At 32.5% G+C, this 10,493-nt stretch overlaps 1 long non-coding RNA gene and 1 pseudogene across 1 annotated transcript; one reads left to right on the top strand and one right to left on the bottom strand.

Moving 5' to 3' along the window:
* Nucleotides 1-2,430: 2,430 nt before the first annotated feature.
* Nucleotides 2,431-10,493, bottom strand: part of LOC117100196 — a 32,816-nt pseudogene continuing 24,753 nt past the window's right edge.
* Nucleotides 9,250-10,310, top strand: LOC117100175. The gene is made up of 2 exons (XR_004444095.1): nucleotides 9,250-9,327; nucleotides 9,895-10,310. It is a non-coding gene; the product is annotated as an uncharacterized LOC117100175 (long non-coding RNA).

Genomic DNA, 10,493 nt, shown 5'->3' on the forward strand with positions numbered 1-10,493 from the left:
TACGTGCTGCGCAAGTAAAAATGCGCGCGCGTAGTGGAAAATTTCAAAAAAAATTGAAATGCTCAAAATGGCCTAAAACGTGCTCTAATTTAGTCAAAAAGTGATTTAGAGCATTTTAAAATTTTAACGCATGCGTACGCGCACGTAGTGAAGCGCAAGCGTCAAATTCTGTCTCTTATACACATCTAGATGTGTATAAGAGACAGGTACAGTACATTCATTTGCGAAAAAAAAATTGCCAAAAACAGGTAAACTTTATACTTGATATAAAAAAAAGAGGTGCATCTTCATACTATGGAATACGTATGTCCAATCATTTTATACCGCGTGCCACAACAAAATTATAATACAAGTTGTGTTGAGTGTTGAGGGAAAAACACATTTATGTTCACAAGCCAATTACAAATTTTACTTTCGCTGCCAAATGGTGACATTCTTAGCTACGGGATCTTCGCCATCATAGTCTACTGTCATAATTGTTGAATCAGCACATTGCAACCTGAAGAAATACAATTAATATCGAAGTAAGTAAAATTAGGCATTGTTCCATTCGACTTATCATAAATATTATAATACCTTGTTCTCTCGCTAAAATTCCTCGATCGCCCAACCATCCCTTAAGCTTATTTCCATACAATCACTACATACTGATTGCTTTGGGACTGCTACATTAATTTCTTCCACCTTGACGATATTCATCCATCACACGTAATTCCTCCACCTCCCAAAAATGAAACCAGCATATGCCCCGGCAGCATTATTTTTTCCTATACACTTAAGGCAGAAATTACAGAGGGCGCTATTTTAGGTCAGTTAGGTGAACTAATATCATGAATATGCATACCAGACATCCACCTCGCGAAACAGAGTTCAGTGCTATATCGAGTGAGCTACAGTGCTTATGTGTGGATGAACACTATGGAGGCCGAAATATGTTAAATAGGCCTTGGTAAGACAATGTGAAAATTAATAGACTATAATTGTATTAATATCCCTATGACCAGGCACAGTTTATGTACAGCATGGTCTTTCAATATTAAACAGTATACAGTAAATATTAAATTAAACAGTAATATTGAATCTGGCTATTTGAGTAGGCCTACAGTATAGTATCCCAGATATGGTATGTATTGTCTGTCTCTTATACACATCTAGATGTGTATAAGAGACAGGAGTTAAATGTTTGGATTGAGTTGGAAAAACTTCCACTGAGTAATTTAGTTTTTGGTGAAACCCATATTAACTCTGCTGCGCAGGTCAGAAATCTTGGTGTTACTATGGATGCTAATATGACAATGAGTAGACATATTTCAAATATCACTTCAACATCTTCATTTAATATAGTGTTTGTTATGAGTCAATAAATCTTAACAACTGAGCAGAATGTAACATTTTATGAACCTTTAAAATTATCAATTATTAATTAAATATTATAGTAAAAGTATAGCAGTAAATGGCATGTATAAAGTAAGTATACCTATGAATACCATGTATTAATCAGTATCATGCACCATATAAATATACATTTGGCTAACATACAATTTTATATTAAACTAATTTTATATCCACTCATTATTCATAATTTTATCTTTTTCTTAATTTTCTAAAAATATATATTACGGCTATTATCTTATTAAACACATTTACCTGTGTATTTTAGTGAGATGTGTATAAGAGACAGATATTGTATATATGACAGTTGGGGTTCACAGACGAATCGGGGTGCCTTTCCGATTGCGTAGGCCAGCTAGCAATGCACTGTTTTGTCTGCGTCTGCAACGCAATCAGAAAAGTTGAACCAGGTTAAACCTTCCCGACAACTGTCGCCGATAGGGTGAGCGATTATATGGAAACCGAGCTTTACCCTCACTCACGCACATAATGGGGTCCCTGAGTGGGCGGGGTCATGGGAAGAGAACGTAATGTTTGCTTGTTCCATCGCTGGAAGACTATTTTAGACGTGGGGTTGTTGGGGGGGGGGGTGTGGTTTGCGGTAGTCTTGGAAATTTTTGTTTTTTCTAGATGCTGAGAAACTCGTGCATTACGAGACTTCTATTGATGAATGAATACACATTGAATTAATAGTTTTCTCCCATTTTACCATGGACAATAAATAATTGCGATAAGATGAATGATGTGATGATGGGAGGCATCGTAGCAGTGACGACAGGCTCCTGTGCAAGGTTAATTAACAGGACCTTGATATTGTCAACCGAGGCCAGTATCCTGAGTTCGTCGTCACATTTTCAATGCACACATCGGATAACAGTAATTATCTACAATTTATATAATCAGTACATTCTCGACTGTCATGAAAAAATCATATCTAAAAAAATACGTTATATGCATGCTCGGAAGCGGAAAGTTTAACCTAAAAGTTTGATACAGTATATGTTTCATGTTGTTTGTTGAATTGTCTTTAATGATATTATATTCTAATATGACCACAACATAAGGAAGAACACTTTTTTGTCACCTACAAAGTTCAGACCTATATTTATTTCCTAAATCATAAGTAAGCACATTGGAGTCGAAGGTCGTGCACTCGAATGGTGTCGATCTTATCTGACAAACAGACGTCAACATGTATACATGTATAAGGGACGCTTTTTCCCAGGAAAGTTTCTTCAATGTTTCTTTTCCTCAAGCCTCTGTTCTTGGGCCACAATGGTTCACAATTTATATCCTACATATTCGGGATATAATTTGCAAATATAATTTTTCCTACCATGTTTATGCTGACGATACTCAGATTTATCTTTCGTTAAAGCCATCCATGACGCAACTGATACTCTTTAGAATTACTTGAAATTGCATTTCTGAGTTAAATGTTTGGATTGAGTTGGAAAAACTTCCACTGAGTAATTTAGTTTTTGGTGAAACCCATATTAACTCTGCTGCGCAGGTCAGAAATCTTGGTGTTACTATGGATGCTAATATGACAATGAGTAGACATATTTCAAATATCACTTCAACATCTTCATTTAATATAGTGTTTGTTATGAGTCAATAAATCTTAACAACTGAGCAGAATGTAACATTTTATGAACCTTTAAAATTATCAATTATTAATTAAATATTATAGTAAAAGTATAGCAGTAAATGGAATGTATAAAGTAAGTATACCTATGAATACCATGTATTAATCAGTATCATGCACCATATAAATATACATTTGGCTAACATACAATTTTATATTAAACTAATTTTATATCCACTCATTATTCATAATTTTATCTTTTTCTTAATTTTCTAAAAATATATATTACGGCTATTATCTTATTAAACACATTTACCTGTGTATTTTAGTGCATTATTTATTGTATATTATAAACTTGACTAAAAAGTTGATTACCTGGAGTATTTTTTCCGTTTTATCATTAAAAAAAAATTGGAAAAGACAGCCATATTTGACAATTGCTTTTCCAAATGATGGAACGGTTTTTAACGCCTAATTTTGCTGAAGCTCGGAAATGAATTAAAAAATATTACATGGTACAGTACATTCATTTGCGAAAAAAAAATTGCCAAAAACAGGTAAACTTTATACTTGATATAAAAAAAAGAGGTGCATCTTCATACTATGGAATACGTATGTCCAATCATTTTATACCGCGTGCCACAACAAAATTATAATACAAGTTGTGTTGAGTGTTGAGGGAAAAACACATTTATGTTCACAAGCCAATTACAAATTTTACTTTCGCTGCCAAATGGTGACATTCTTAGCTACGGGATCTTCGCCATCATAGTCTACTGTCATAATTGTTGAATCAGCACATTGCAACCTGAAGAAATACAATTAATATCGAAGTAAGTAAAATTAGGCATTGTTCCATTTGACTTATCATAAATATTATAATACCTTGTTCTCTCGCTAAAATTCCTCGATCGCCCAACCATCCCTTAAGCTTATTTCCATACAATCACTACATACTGATTGCTTTGGGACTGCTACATTAATTTCTTCCACCTTGACGATATTCATCCATCACACGTAATTCCTCCACCTCCCCAAAATGAAACCAGCATATGCCCCGGCAGCATTATTTTTTCCTATACACTTAAGGCAGAAATTACAGAGGGCGCTATTTTAGGTCAGTTAGGTGAACTAATATCATGAATATGCATACCAGACATCCACCTCGCGAAACAGAGTTCAGTGCTATATCGAGTGAGCTACAGTGCTTATGTGTGGATGAACACTATGGAGGCCGAAATATGTTAAATAGGCCTTGGTAAGACAATGTGAAAATTAATAGACTATAATTGTATTAATATCCCTATGACCAGGCACAGTTTATGTACAGCATGGTCTTTCAATATTAAACAGTATACAGTAAATATTAAATTAAACAGTAATATTGAATCTGGCTATTTGAGTAGGCCTACAGTATAGTATCCCAGATATGGTATGTATTGTAGCAATTGTAGGCCTATGCCCCTATAATAGTACTGATTTTGAAGGATATAAACGTTTAGAAATGCTCGGAGACAAATTACGAGTACTTCGGACACAGTTGCTAACTTACAATTAAACATTTTAAAGAGAAAACCTATTTGCTGTATGTTTTTACATGATTCAATGGCTGATAATTACTTAAGGATTTTTTTTCTGTTAATTAAGTGAAAGCTTTTTTTCACTTCCGTCTGATTTCGACCGTTTTAACTAAGCTATTCAATTTTTTTAATTGGGTAGACAGCCTTTAATATAAAGAGTAAGACATATAATAGAATATCGTCAGATTTGGTATGTTTATTGCTGTATAAATCTATGCCTATTACTTTTATTTATATTGAATATGAACGAAATGTTTGTTAGAAATCAACATTATAACAATACTGGACATAGAATTTTCATATGGTACATTGTATGTATGCCATACTGTATTACTCAAATAACCGACCAGATTCAACGCTGCTTTTTATGCAACTATCAAAGACCATGATGTACGTAAACAGTGTCTAGGCATAGGGATATTATAATTAATACTAAACATTAGTCCATTAACTTTCACTGTGTTGACTACACTGTCTCGATCAACTACGGTACCAAGAGATTTTGGCCTACCTTACTAGAGTATACACCTTCGTAGCTTTCACATCACAGGCAATTTCATATTCCACAAGCAGCGAACACTGCTTTCGCGACTCGCGAGGGGAAAGTAATGGCATGCATATTCATGTCTATCAGTTCACCTAACTGACCTAAAATAGCGGCCTCTGTAATTTCTGCCTTAAGTGAACAGGAAAAAAAATAATGCGCCCCGGCATTACACAATTGACAAAATGCTAAGTATTAACTTACTTCTTTCCAATGAATTTGTAGAGTCTTTCTTCATTCCACTCAGTTGGTGATGTAATAATAACCAGTCCACTCGGTACAATTATCTCCCAAAGCCTCAACAGCCAAGCTGGAAAATTCCAAGGTGACAAGTTTTAATATAAAAGAAACTTAACAGATTAGTTCAAGCAATAGAAGGAATGGACAAGGATCAATCATCAGATTTCGTCTTGTTTTTCTCTTGTTTAAATACAGTACGGAGATACATCTGCTAAACATACAAGTCTTTGACTGTCTTAGATACACCACTGGGAAAATAAAGATTCTACAAAACATCCACAAACATAGTAACAGAAACATTTTTTGATGAAAAGTAGTGTGTCATGGACTGGGAAAAGAAGTCATAGGCCTTCTTCCTCATAGGCTTCAAAATAATAGATTTCTCAATGTTAGACAAAATATGAATTTGCAATCAAAGATGTTGAAATAGTCTTAATTTAGTCTTTAATTTGCTACATGGTAGAAAATGTAAATTTGATTTCTGATTATCAATGTATAAATTAATGTAAAAATAAAAACAAAAGCTTTTTGATATATACCAATACTTTTTGAGTTTTGTGACATAAGATGCTTTATAAATATATTTTATATATTATTAAGTTAAAAGTATGGTAATAATCAAGATTTAAAATAAGATAAATTAAATTATATTTATTATATTAATTGTATTAAAAATACTATACAAAATAATTATGCACATAATATCTTATTTCTTATTTATAGTAAAGTATTTTTTGTTGAATATCAACATTTTTGTATGCATTTCATATGTTTTTCAGGAAGAGTGAGATTAAAAGACAGGGAATATTTACACCCAAAATCATTTCACTTGATTCTGGTATATTTTATTTACACAATGCATTTTAAATTATTTCAAATAACTTTTAGACATATTACAATTTTGGACTTGCAAGGGAGAAAGTTTAGTAAACTTCATTCCCAGCTGGAAAATGGTTTATCACTCTTGCCTACCATGAGACACTTCTCAAAATTCATTCTATTGGCAAAGCATCTAGAAAATCTTAAAATTGCTTTTACTATAAGAATGCTTGCCAAAATTTGATAGGAAAACCAATGCTTTGTTTCTAAATATTACTAATGAATGAAGTTTCAGAAACTTGGGGTTTCCATACTTAAAGAGAAAATGGAGCCTTGAAATGTAGCTGTTGTGTTATTCAATAAACAACGATACTAAAGAGAGAAATTTGATGGTTTCATTAATCGTTCAGTTAAAAAAACAATCTTCATGTTAGGGGTTTATATGGTTAAGGCAACCACAAACTTGCAGAGATGTATTTAAGGTAGTAGGTTCCATAGACGAATGACTATATTTTTAAAAAGATTTAAATGTTTATAATTCAGTGGCTTTTGTGTTTCGCAATTAATTTTTATCATAACGTTGCGTTCTCTATCGCCCATGAACAGTGAGTTCCAGGGTTAAGTCATGACTGTAACATTCAAACAGTTCATAATCGAATTAATTGAATTGAATTGAATACCCTTGGAAACCTATTGATACCTGTTGGTACCTGTAAAAACCAGTTGAATTCCAGTTGATGTCTGTTAAAACCAGTTTATATTAACTATACACCCAGGATTTTTACAAGTCCCCTATTTTACATTCAAAACTAATTGGAAAAAATGCTGGTTGAAAAAGTTAATCTAGAGTGTTCTCTACTGTATATTCACAAACATACCATGTACAGATATACAAAGCCAGTTACGTGTACATCCCTATACTAAATACTTACTAAATTCAACTATTAAAACAATTTTTACCTTGGCAGACACACCTCTAGTTTTGTAAGTTCTGCATTTTGTTATGCTATTAATAAGATACTTTCTGTATACTTCACTATTTTACTAAATTTAGTTTTATACAAATAGTAGAGTACATACACTGGTATGTACCTCTATGCAATAAAATTTCCTGTTACATTCCTGTTGAATCAGATTCATATCTAAGAGCAGCATTTTACCAAGAATATTTCGAAGAAGTTTATTGCCAAAAAAGATTTTTTAAATATTTTTTTAAGCTTCAAGAAAAAAAAAATATTTTGCTTAAATTTGAGACGACCAATGCACATAATCAACACTGCAGGATTTGTATAAGTAAGCACATGGGATATCCGACGGAAGTTAGCATGTAGAAATCAAGTTACCTTCTATGTTCATGACTCGGTCTAGGAAATCAAGAACGACGAGATTGAAATCCATCAGTTCATTTGGAATCCATGTTAACTGGAAATAAAATGAAGGAATACAATTATCAAATAATATTATTATCCATGTAACGTATCTAGGGGATGCGCGGAAGGAGAAAGCTCACACACCCCTAAAAAAAAAAGCTTGTGCCCCCAGCCCCAGTCGTTCCCGAGCCCCAGTCGCTCCCCCATTGGAAATCTTTGAAACAAATCACATGCAGTAACTGGCTTTAGGCATTTAAAACAGCTCTTATAAAATAATTTTTTTTTTTTTTTTTTGGGCAGCTGCCAAAAGGAACATGCATATGATTTAAGGTTTCAAATACATAACATTTTAGCTGAAAGAAAATTGAGGACACAGATCCTTCAAATTTAGGCCACCATTGGCGTTCAAGTACAAACATTTAACATTTAATTGAGAAAGTCATTCAAACAATATAACAGGTAATGGAATACAGAGTTATTCAGGTTACCACAATAAAATCATAGAAAAAGACACCAAGTCCTGAAAATTCAATTTCATAAGCCTTTGATTGGTGAAATATAGTTTCAGTTGATTGACAGTTTGGGAAGGCTCATACCTGCTTAAATACAACTCTGCTTCTGTCAATATCATGAGGAACAATCGCCTTCCTTTTGCTCCAGGAATCATTAATTTGTAACTTCTTAGTGCTGCTAACGCCCTTTGGTCTGTATTCTGGATAATCTAATGTGCCTGTGTTTTGTAAAGCAATCGCTGCCTCAAGAAACCGACTACTGTAATCAAGACCGATCACCTTGATGGGGATGATGAAAAATATATAATTAATAAGGTCAATTAAACAATTAAATATAAAACGTTGTTGTGAATTGCTTAAAAATATACACAAATGCATCTATTATTGATATAATCAATCAAACGATAACTGGACAATACTTGTTTAAAGTCAGGTATGGGAAAAATTAAGTTGCAAGGTAAAACCATTCAAGAAAGCAAAGGAAAACATCAAAAAATTAGAGAAAAGTCATACAGTTCAAAAAACATAAAGGAAAGAAAAAAACACAGCTTTACACATCAAAAAACAAAAGAAAACATCAAGCAGACCAACACTCACACCAAAAGCAGAAATAATAATAATAATAAACTGATAAGGTCAGATGAAGCATTGGATGACCTTTTAAACCAGAAGGTTGGTTTCCAAAGGAGTGCAGAAAAAACTAAATTGATTAGAAATGTATAGTTAAACAAAACACAGTATTGGTATTCAAAATGGTCTATTTTCCTTTGAAAAGATTATACACACAAGCAAAATAATAAACAGTACCAAAAAAAAGGAGGAAAGAAAATAAAACCACAAAAACCATGGCATGATATAAGACAAAATGTTAAAATAGCATATAACTTTAAGAAAAATTGAAATTATTATTTTTATAATTATTATTATTATATATTAATTTAGCACAAATTTTATTTTTGAATTTTTTTTTCTTGTATTTCCAACTTTTGTTTATTTCCAAAAGCAGAAAAAAAAATAACAACAGGAATTCCATGCTTAAGGAAACATAAAAAAACATAAAGAAAAAAAAGACAAAAGACAGCAGTTGGAAAAAATTAGTTGCAAGACTGTAAGATTTGGTATAATCTTAAAATGGTAATTAGTGCTCTTAAAGCGCCACCTATTAGTTTTGTGTAGCGCCCTCGCTATTTGAAAGCACAGCCAAGCCAGATGAAGCTAGAGTGAACATGTTTTTGTTGAGCTGTCCAGAAAACTGATTAAAGTTAAAGCTGAAATGATGAATGTAAGTCTATGAAACTATATTTGTTTTCATTTGTTCATAGCATTTAGTATTATGTATTTAATGGCAAGATTGACATTGAACATGTGTTAAATTGTATAGGCTGCCATTTTGAATGCTATAGGCTTAGGCCTAATGAACAGTATTTGATTGTTTGGTTGTCATGCTATGTTAGACCTAAATACATTATGATTTAACTTATCTGTCATAGGTTATTTTATGCTGTTCTAGGTATATATCCAAACTTATTTTTATTTCCTACTGGAATTATTGTGTAACTTAAAATCATATTGATTGACCTGTTGAATTAAGAACTCTATTTTACTTTTTGTGCGTCACGCTTGAGTGATTCCGATTTGAGATTTGATACCCAATTGATGCTGAGTAGCAGATTAACAGTGTATTGAGATAATCGTTTGTTTTGTACCAATTCCTTTGTTTGAGCCTTAGGGCTAACCAGATAGTTTATAAGGAAATGATGGTAATCTGCTAAATGTGCCCTTAATATTGCAATTTTATTTCACCATGTATTTATGTTACTTTTAGTAATTAATTATGTTATTTCTTTAGGCTATGATTCATATATTGTTTCATATACTGTAACTTGTACCGGCTGACCTGAATGTACTTATACCCGGCAAAATAGTAAGTTTAACGGTTAACATTGCGAGTGATATTTCAGAAATATATTTTGATTACAGATTGTTTTATGAAAGTCATGTACACATTTATAGCATATTCAATACGTTAATTAATCAAAAGGTTATACTTGTTAAGCTATACCTGTATCTCATGTTGTTATGATTATGAATATTGATAAAGCTGGTGTTTAAAGGAGAAATGAAGGTTATAATGTGCAGTCAAAGGTTAATTTGGAATCTGAATGTTATTTTGTTATGCTGTTTACTTTTATACATATTTGATAATTCTTTTCTGCATTCCAGAATCGAATGAGAGATATTTATTAAACTTCATATCGAACTCAACCGTGGTGTTTGTACATTGTGCTAACCTGTGTGTGTTGGTAAGGTATACGGACACAAACCACCCAGGACATAAACCACCCAGGACATAAACCACCCAATTGGAATATACCATTGTTAAAGTGGGTGGGCAACAGGGTGAACAATGTTGGGTGGTCTTGCTTTTATCTAGCTTTACAATAGGAC

This window comes from Anneissia japonica, unplaced genomic scaffold, assembly GCF_011630105.1.
Source record: "Anneissia japonica isolate Jap-2015-1 unplaced genomic scaffold, ASM1163010v1 scaffold324_len738069_cov173, whole genome shotgun sequence".
Lineage (NCBI taxonomy): Eukaryota > Metazoa > Echinodermata > Crinoidea > Comatulida > Comatulidae > Anneissia > Anneissia japonica.